This window comes from Thermobia domestica, chromosome 3, assembly GCF_964235325.1.
Source record: "Thermobia domestica chromosome 3, izTheDome1.hap1.1, whole genome shotgun sequence".
NCBI lineage: Eukaryota > Metazoa > Arthropoda > Insecta > Zygentoma > Lepismatidae > Thermobia > Thermobia domestica.
This window is the reverse complement of record NC_137456.1, coordinates 143,565,712-143,576,451: the sequence shown is the minus strand read 5'-3', so window position 1 is coordinate 143,576,451 and position 10,740 is coordinate 143,565,712. Positions and strand designations below refer to the sequence as shown.

The window sequence follows — 10,740 nt, the reverse complement described above, 5'->3', positions numbered from 1 at the left end:
TGTTGCGAAACTGTCACACGTATGTAGTTTTTTAAATGTGAATATATTGTTTTGCTTAGCAGATAGCTTGTTTATGTTTAATTATATAAAAGCAAAGCTTCTACTTATGGAAAATATTACGATGTATGACCGGTTAACTCTCAGATAGTAAGACTGCTGCTAAAACTTGCCATATCTTAACATTGATCCTCAACCAACCTCTAGTACTATTACGTTATTTATTTTAATTTCTCCGTGTCAACTTAATGCCGGTCACTTTAATTAGTACATGTGTGACGAATTTCTGATCTCTACACTGCTCAGAAATTAATACATATATAGTGCTTATATGACAAATTATCCCATTCTGGCTACTTTCTCTTTTTCATGTACATCGTACAGTTGATTCTCTGGTTCAGCTACACCACGTCGCTCACTTCTGTTCTCTTGTATATACAACATTAACTCCAACCCCAATTACTTACGCCAGTCATCACTTTATAATATAAATGTATTATCCAATGTCTAAATTATCTACCTAACACTACAAAAAAGAAAAAAGATAAATGAATCAGTTTATATACAACTCTCTTCTTTTCTGAAGAAGGCGACTCAAGTGGCTTGTTTTTCCAACAGAAAATAAAGAATCTCTTTATTTCAATTTTCTCTGACAATGTATTGGTTATTATTCGAATTTACTCAATCTGAAACATCAAAAATGAAATGAAATCTTTAAGTTTAACGTCCCACGATTATGCCGGTTAGGCTAAAGGAGACGGTGATAATGAAAAATGAGTGAAACGGTGGAATTAAGAAAGTGGGAGGAAACAGTAGAACCCCGAGAAAACCCACGAGCACGGTGTTTGTCCACCACAAAGTCCACACGGCGCGAGCTGGGATCGAACCAAGGACCCCAACCACCGGAGGTGAACACTACCACTGAGCCACCGCGCTCTGAAACATCAAGCTTTTCGAATAATTAATAACATTTTTACTGAGCATCAGTGATTATGATGTCGAAGAATTGCTTCATTAAATTTCAGATAACTAGAAGTGCCTGTTCATCATTCTATTGTAAAAGTCAACATGTGTACCTATAGACTATTTTTTCTCTTATTCTATAGCAACGATGTCATTCCTATTCTTTCCGAAATGTCTAGGTTTACATGATTTTTAGTTTGAGTCAGAAACATGATTAATGTGTTTATAGAAAATCATCGTTAATCATTATCATTAGTGTTAGTGCCCAATTTTGATTACTATTTTCGTCTACGCTGTATAGTATTGATAATACAATTTCTTGGTGAATGGCGATTTAGATCACAAATTTTATCATACATCCTTTTATATTAATAAAGATATTGTACATAGGCTCATTTAATGCATATATCGTTGAATAATAACGTTTCTAATTTGAAAAGGCACACAAGTATATTTATTAATAAAAGCAAGCAAGGAAACAGTGACGTGTAAATTTCATAACCTTTGTGCAATGCTAACTGAAAATTTTGAAATGTACAAATGTCTTCAGTCAATATATTGGTATTCCTAATTGTATGAAAAGATATCGTAAAATATATGGAAAGAAGAGAAATTACTTACAGCAGGTCATACTATTCATCTGAGCAGAGCTTCATTTCATAAGAGTTACATACCAAGAGTCCAAATTGTATTTCCTTCATAATTCTTTTCTGTATGGGCTTTGTTCCAAAGCGATGACTCTCTTAGTCGGCATTTCTCTTGATATAATGTCACAAACGCGTAAATTCACTTAATAACGCTTCCCTAACAGAACACGTTGCACCCATTATTTTCACTGGGATACTCCTTGAATATTATGATATAAAAATTTGAACATTAGAACGCCAAACGCCAAAAATACATATTGAAGATATATGATTCCTGAAAGGAACATAGTAACCATTCTTCATTGTTGACAAATTATTGGAATCGTTATAATTTATAAATGAATTGAGAATGATAAGATCATTATTGAGTTTACGAAAATTTGGGATATGAATATTACTTTATAAAATTGACTGTATACCTTTTTAAATTAAATAATTAAATTTTCAGCACTTGTAACATGCTATTAATCCCTTCAAACTAAGACATATTTTTAGCGATTTTGGGTACTTCACTCAAATGGCTCTAACTCCTATTTTAACCTAGAATACTTAGCTCCTAGATTTATTTCTAATTGTACAGGGTGAGCACAGAAATAGTCCCAGGTTTCAAATTAATGTAAATTTAATATGCGAAGGAATATTTTGCTGAAATTTTGAACAGTGATACATAAACTCAAAAAGTTTGTGTAGCAATAATTGAAATCACAAATACTCGATGTGCGCGCCACCTGTAACGCGGGAAATATCGAGGCGGTAATCTAGCTCCAACCACACGTTGTGAAGCATATCCGGTGTGATGGAGTTGACAGCATCACTGATGCGTTCTTGGAGATCGTTCAGAGTTGCGGGTAGTGCATACACTTTGTCCTTCACAAATCCCCACAGAAAGAAGTCACAAACAGTGAGGTCAGGTGATCTTAAAGGCCACTTGCAAAGAACTTGATCATTGACTCCAGAGCGCCCTATCCATCGGTTTGGGAGGTTCTCGTTTAGAAACCTGCGTACAGCACGATGCCAGTGTGGCGGCGCTCCATCTTGTTGTAGAACGAAGTCGTCTATCTCTGCATTACTAAGTTGCGGAATCAACCAGTTACGTAGCAATGCTAAGTAACTTTCACCTGTAATTGTTTGTCCCTGAAAGAAGAACGGATCGTGCACCCGACGCTCTGATACTGCACAAAAAACATTGACTTTCGGTGAGTCACGTTTCACATTTACAGTTGCATGAGGATTCTGGGTTCCCCATATCCTTACATTGTGTCTATTCACCTTTCCACTTAGGTGAAATGTCGCCTCATCGCTGAAAATGATCTTCGTCAGAAAGTTTTCGTCGCCCTCCATGAAATTTTGCATAGTCTCACAGAAATCAGGCGTTTTACCTTGTCTTGTAAGTATAATTTCTGAACCAACTGCAGTCGGTACGGGTAACACCGCAAACGTTTGCGTAAGATCTTGCTTATTGTTGTTTGTGGCATCTGCAACTCTCTGCTAGCTTTACGTGTAGACTTCTGTGGGCTGTGTACGAAGGCTGCTCTTACGCGCTCCACAGTTTCCTCGGAGACTGGACGTCGCCCTGAATGTCCTTTTCTTTGATTACAAATGCACCCCGTCTCAATAAACGTTCTATGCCACTTCACAATGGATTTGTGTGTGGGTCGATCAGCATTAAATTGTCGTTTGAAATCACGTTGCACTCTCACAAAACTGCTTGTTTTTGCAAATTGTAAAACGCACCAGCTTCGTTGCTGTGGGGTGAACGCCATTTTCGATGTTACTGCCCTCTAGCTGCCCTGGTCAGAACTAAGATTCTGAAAAGATAGATGGGAATATACTTTGAGTTTACTGAGCTCTGTTCAAAATTTCATGTAAATATTCAATTAAATATTAATTATATGACACTTTAAAATCAGGTACTGTTTCTGTACTCACGCTGTATATATCTATATCTATATCTATATCTATATCTATATCTATCTATCTATCTATCTATCTATCTATCTATCTATCTATCTATCTATATCTATATATATATATATATTGTATCACTTGCAACAAGTATAGAATTCTTCCAGAAATTCCCGTTTAAAATTTTCATATAAGGATTTTCTTGAGCAAAAAATAAAAAAATAAAAAATAAAAAAAATGACCTGATTTGTATGAACGAAACCTTTTTTTTTTATTTATTTTTAAATATAGTAGTAGCGTTATTGCGCAAGGAGAAGAAATGTACCGGTAAATCGGAAGCGTGAAATCTTAGTTTTCATTTTCATAACTCTGTTCAGTATATTACAGGAACAATACATGTTATACCTTGTTTTGTTCATAATAGTAACAATGAATACTGAGGCAGTACCACTGCGTCATGGAACTACCATATAATCGAGAAGGAAAATATATGTTAGTTTATGCAACTTCAATTTATGGTAAAAGTCACAAAACACTATTAGAGCTCGTCCTCTTAATAAGGTACGGTCAGCTTCACGGACGAGCAACAAATAAACTGGCTGTCTCAAGTGACTAGAAATAGTTTCTGCACAAACACAGAAGTATAGAGGAGAGGAAGTTGCCGAGAACAGCGTGATTTTGTGTTAGGTTCAAAACTGGAGTATGCCTTCAATGTTTCATACCTTTCCTAACAGACGCGCGCTATCAATCGCTCGTTGTTGAAAGTTCAAAGAAATTACCGTGGTCTCTGACCTGGTGCTACATCTGTCATATTAGATCTAATACTTTATTTAGTTCTGTATTATGGTTTCATGGGATACATATGTTTTAAACTGTAAAAGGATTTAAACAAGTACTGCAGAAGATGTGACACAAACTGCTTCCTTGCAGCGTATATCCAACTTTAGACGTGTAATTATATTCATGTTCATCAATCTTTTTCGAGAATATATCGTCCCTTTCCGGCATTAATGCAGTAAGCGACATTTTGAAAATTTTACAGGAGAGCCGAAAAACTGAAATTTTGATGGTTTTTCTTGAATAACTTTTTTGTTTTCTGGACTATTTTCGTAAGAAAAATACAGCTAATATAATTAAACAAGTTCCGTCAAATAGGACAGTGACGTATATAAGAGCTTAAAAATATTCACTTATTTTGGCGCTTAATTCATTTTTGCTTACAAAATTTTTAACAAATCAATACTTCAAACGACATTCACTCAAATGTAACAATGCATTAAGGCACACGGTGTCATAGTGAAATTGCGTTAAGTGACATTTAGGGGGGAAAATGGTAATGAATTCCTGATTCGTTAATTGAAGAATGTTAGTTGTATACTGATCTGTAAAATACTGAACGCTTCTTGAAATAATGCTGCTTAAAATAAATTTGGCAAGAAAAATGCTTTGGCTTACCTCTCCTTTATATGTAAAAATTAATCTAATCTTCTGAATAGTTAAGTTAATAATAGCTGACACTATTATTTAGTTTTCTCATTTATTTTTAGGTTTTTTTAAAATTTATTAAAGCTTAGAATATTGCAAATTATTACTGATTTGTTAAACTTACTGATACAATGAAAATTTGCATCATTCATTTACTAAATAAATGCAAATTGTCGAAACTTCACAAAGCTGTAACTGTATCAATTTTTAACTATTGCAAGAAAAAATTAAAAATAATGACAACGTGTTTCAACCTTGAGTTTCTTCTTCATCTTCATCTGTCTCAGGGAGGGTATCTTGTGTTTCTCCAATGTGTGGCAACTGCTGGTAAACCCGTGTATATGCTTTGGTAGAATATTCTGATTACACAATTTGACAAGACCCTGGTACTTGGCTTTACTGATAGGGATGGCTGCTGCATAAAGTCTGCTTGGCTGCTTTTGTCCTAGTGGGCGAAATTTCAGTGTAAGATACACTGCGTCCTTAGTCATTGAATACTTAACTTTGGCAAATTCATTATTTTTTGAAAAAATGACAACTCTCATTTTTGACAGCAAGAAAGGTTCCCCTGACTCATGTTTCTTAGCAATGAAGATTTGGGCTGCCAAAGTTGACCAATTTCTAAAAGAATCATGCTTCCACAATTAATGGATGTTGCTTTGTTCTTGCCATTCTCATGACGGTAATCCACTCGGATGGACTTTCAATTTTTTGATTATGAGATGCTTTCTCAATTTGACAATGCACACTGTCCACAGGCATATATGTGTGACCCGGTACCAACTAATTGATATGGATTCGTTGTAAGTTTTTGGATTTTTCAAGTTCACATTTCAACATGGCCAAAATATTTCTATTTTTGTTTTCACCGGCACAGTTATTGCAATACAGGATTACAGTTGAAACATTACCTCGTTCGTCCACTACATCTATATATCTCGAAAGGATATAAGCGATTTCATTCTAACCTCGTTTACCTTCGCTCTCACCCCATACATAATTGTTCTGCTTTTTTATTCATATATCGAGAGGTTGTATACAGAATACTTTCGTCTGTAGTACAAAGGCATGGAATCGCCATGAGGTACGCTCAAAACTTTCTGCAAATCGAAACTCGCGACAAGTGTTCCTTCCTGACTACCACTCAAACTCTGCTGTTTTTTGAAACGAGCCTTAGTTGCTTCTTCATCTTCAATATGTCGGGTGTAATCAGCCTTCTCTTCTTGGGTTACGTCTGTCTTGTTGGTAAAGACGATACATTTCTGGCACTTGTTCTTTTTGTGTCTATGAAACCCAAGGTTGAATTTTGAGTTAAATATATAACGAAAAACTCTTTCACTCACAGGAATATTTCCTTCTTCGTTCATTCCACGTGAGTAAATCGTATAGAGATAAACGATGTTTTTGAGATCCTCGGGAAGATATAGTCGTGTTGTTTTATTTCTACAGTAGTGGGAAGGCACTACAGGAAGCCTTTGAATGAATTCAACAACGAGCTTCACATAGCTTCGCAGTAGGTTTTCGACCAAGGGTTATGTTTCCTTTATCACGCTCGTATATAAATTATTATGAAGAGAAAATAAAATACTTTCTTAATGCACTTTTAAATTTCGGAATTTGATAACACGTGGTGTATAATAACTTTTTTCTTTTCTTTTCTTTTTTTATATAAAACAAGCATTCAGAGAACGAACGAATATTCTTGAAGTACATTTTAAATTGATTTACCTCTGAAATGTTATTGTGAAAACAAGCATGCGAAGACACAAATATGTGTTAGACTTATAAAAAAAATAAATAAATAAACAACTATGAAGTGCTAATAAGCAGAGAATAGAGTTTGTTGCTGCGAGATGTCCAGTAAATTAGAATCTTCATTTTATTTTCACTACAACAGCATCACAAATTTCACTTCTAAAGCTTCTCATATCAAGTAATCTTTCGAACTCTCAATAATCATATTAATTTCCTTCTTTACTCTCTGAATGTTCTTTACGAAGTTGTAAATATGTTCTCTAACTTTAACAAGGCTAGTTACTTCCTCTTATAACTGTGCAACAATGATCCCAACGTGCAGAAAGACAGGGACTAAGAAAACACTTTCATGTATGTGCAAAATACCTACCCTAGTTGTTATGTCGATGTCATGTAGGTTGTTATATTACATTCTACATTTCTACCTTTATTTTCATTATCCACATGTAGTAATTCAGCCAGAACTTCTTGAAAAATCTCAAAGTGAATATGAAATAATTTTAAAGTATTCAAAAATGTGTAAAGTTTACACATAATTTTGAAGCTCAAAATGGCTTCACTGCTGGCCACCTACATATCGTCCCTTTCCGGCATTAACGCAGTAAGCGACATTTTTTTCGAAATTGACTTTTTTTCAGTTTTTTGCTCAGAATTTTAAGGCGCATCGAATGGTCTAATCGCCATGTTTCTATCTTTAACCGTTGCCGAGATAGCTATGTCGCTTATACGGGTGTAATTACACTTGCTGGAGGCAAAAATGTCGTATGTAACACTCAGTCGTTTGTATTTACTGCATAAATGTTTCCGATGATACGAAGAAACTGACTTGTAGTCTAGATTGTTTCAAACACCAAATTATTTTCGTGCTTGGAGCAAATAAATGTGGTATGGACATGATTATTAGAATATTTCATGGCAAAAGTGTAGTAAGCGTCAGATTGAAGTTGGTTCTGAGTCGCTTGAAACAATTTTGATGTAATGATATAAATGATTTCCAGTATTTGTTGCAGTTCTATTTACCTGCTAAGAACAAATACTTTTCCTTACAGCAATTTTGCTATCTTAAAAATATACGTTAGAGGCTCTCAGCCTCACTTTTGAAATAAACGGTAATATTGTTATAGCTACTTACTGCTATTTTACTTGCAATAACAGTTTGTAACGTCGTATAATACATTTTAAGGTTTTATATTTCGGTGCAGAAGTTCTTCGGTGAAAACTTCCGAAGCTGCACAAGCGTCCAATTTACACGACTTCAGAGCGCCTATTGGGAAAAAATAGTGTGTTGCGAGCAATTAAGGGGGGAGGAGCTAAGAGGTTCTACGTTTGGCGTTTAATACATTTTTCCCAGTAGACTGAAAGTGACAATTGTATTGACCATGCAAGAGGAAAACAATAGTAAGGTTTGAAGCAACTTTTTGCAAGTTTTCACAATGATTGTTTCAGTTCCCTTTACTGTATGGTTTCAGATATCAGTTTTTTAACATCATTTCACTAAATAGTAGGATAAAACCAATAATTTCGTTTTCATTTATAATAAATTTAATAATTTCAAAACTTGTCAACAAAATAGGAACAGAAATTCCATAGTGGGCCTGGTGTGTATTAAATAGTCGGTGTTATTTTAATGGTTTCAGGGAGAATGGTAAAATTATTGTACATATACGTCCTTTTCAATAATATGTGGGGGAAAGCAAATTTATGTTTATTTAACCTTAGCACAACAACGCTTCTGCGAGTTGAAGTAAAATCCTAAACAACAAACTATTCGCAGACAGTACATGCAACGGCATTCTTTGTGTGAATATAAGCCTAACGATGGTAATTGTTGTCGGGCAGAAAAGAAACCTTAGGTGTAACTAGGTGCAGCTTAGATGTAAATATGTGTAGCTTAGGTGTAAATATGTGTAGCTTAGGTGTAAATAGCGGGCCTAGGGGCATAATCCTTACCTAAACCAAAGGGTAATAGTATACATGAGAACACCCTGTCTTCCGTGCGCGAGGATACTTCATATTATATATTTATACGTTACCAAATTAAATCACTGCGTTGTCTTCATTATATGTGCTTAACATTCTATTTTTACTTTCTAGAATAAATTTTGTTGGTTTCGATTCGAAAAATGTTAAATATTTTTAAATTTATATCATGATGCAGACCAAAATCCTTGTTGCATATAATGTAATGCGCTATAGCATATAAAGTACAAGGGCAAATAGGTACGTTCTTTTTTATTTTCGTATCAGTGGATAAGTAAATGAAAGTGGGTTTGTTACCCCCTTTCTAAGTTCGTAGATACTCAATGAATAATCCCTAAAAGTATGAGCGTCCAGCTTCTTCTGGAACTCAGACGGTCTTACGTATACTATATCCAACCAAAGTCTAGAAAATCTTTAGAAAAATCAAATTTCATGAAAATAATTATGATTTTTTGACTAATTTCTACCAGTTGCATCCACTTCCAAAAATATTTTCATTGAAGTCAGAAATATACATTTACACTGAGATTTTGTTTTTCCTATTGAGTAAGTTTATATTAAGAACTATTAGAAATTATTTATTCATTGTTTTACAGTTAACTTTAGTATGTCAATTATACAAGAACCCCTTTGATGTAGCATTCCATAACCCCACATGACCGTATCCATCCTAGACTTTCCTGCTAGGATCGATACGCCTATGATATCGGGGAACTACTATCAACTTACATGGGTTGATATTCACCGTAATGGACTGAAGATTTTTTTTAAGAATATCAATGGGTCTTAGAAGTTTAAACTTTGCCTTTAAAACGCTTAAAATATCGTTGAAAAGCCGGACATTTTTCTGCTTAATGAACGATTATCGAAGTTTCGTGAACATGTTTTTCAGTGTTTAATAAACTTCCTGTGTACAACTGGATAAAAGTCAAGGTAAAATATGAACAATCACAAAAAGTGTGTTCTAAACATCCTATCACTTAAATGGAAAGGTGCAAAACAATATCCCGGTTTCACACACTGAAAATAACGTACCGTAGGACTTCAAATAATTCCTTTTTTTAGGATGTCTTTATGTGTGCATGTATTTTGTTTGTACACTAATGTATTCGAAAATTCTTATTTCAGCGCAGCTTTTTGCGTTAGGTAACACTGTTCAGCTTACGGAATGGTGAAGGAGTCGTTAAAATTCAGTAAACATGTTATATAAAATATTCCTATTGTTGACAAGTTATTAGGAATGATTATTTTATACACTAAGAAATGAAATCTTTATGTTTTACGTCCCACGCTTATGCCGGTTAGGCTAAAGGAGACGGTGATTATGAGAGATGAGTGAAATGGTGGAATGAAGAAAGTGGGAGGAAACGGGAGAACCCCGAGAAAACCCACGAGCACGGTGTTTGTCCATCACAAAGTTCACTTGGCGGGGGCTGGGATCGAACCCGGGACCCCAAGCACCAGAGGTGAACGCTCTACCACTGAGCCACCGCGCCCCCTTTATACACTAAGACTAAACGATCACTACATTAGGGACCTTATCTAAGAGCGTGTTCATTCTGGGTAATCAAAGCATTCATACGCTTATGAATAGATTCCTCAAGGTATACTCCTTGTATTCTGCAGGTTCAGTCCAAGCCATCCTGCAAGTGGTGCACATTTGGACGATGTGCAGCACATTGCACAGAACATCACAGCATGTTCCATACATGCGTAATAGGGTTAAGTCGGGCAATTTTGGATATCAGGGCAGTATTGAAAACTCATTTTAATGTTCCTCCAACCATTATGTAAAAAACGCAGCCCGATGACACCTTCCGTTCTCCTGCTAGAATATGGCGGTGCTCTCTTGGACTTGGAGGTATGGGCCATGAAAATTTAATCGAGTAAGAAATACTTGTGCGTCGCTTCCAAGACCCAGACAATAAACAGCACCGCCACCGTCCTATTGAATTACCATGCTGCAACCCGGAGACGTATACTCATGCAGTTTCCAACAATATCATCG

General features: G+C 35.3%; 1 protein-coding gene across 2 annotated transcripts in view; it reads left to right on the top strand.

The window, feature by feature from the left end:
- The window catches only part of LOC145680784 (uncharacterized), a 101,108-nt gene that overhangs the window by 41,497 nt on the left and 48,871 nt on the right, over positions 1 to 10,740 (top strand). The gene's annotated exons all lie outside the window — the stretch shown is intronic.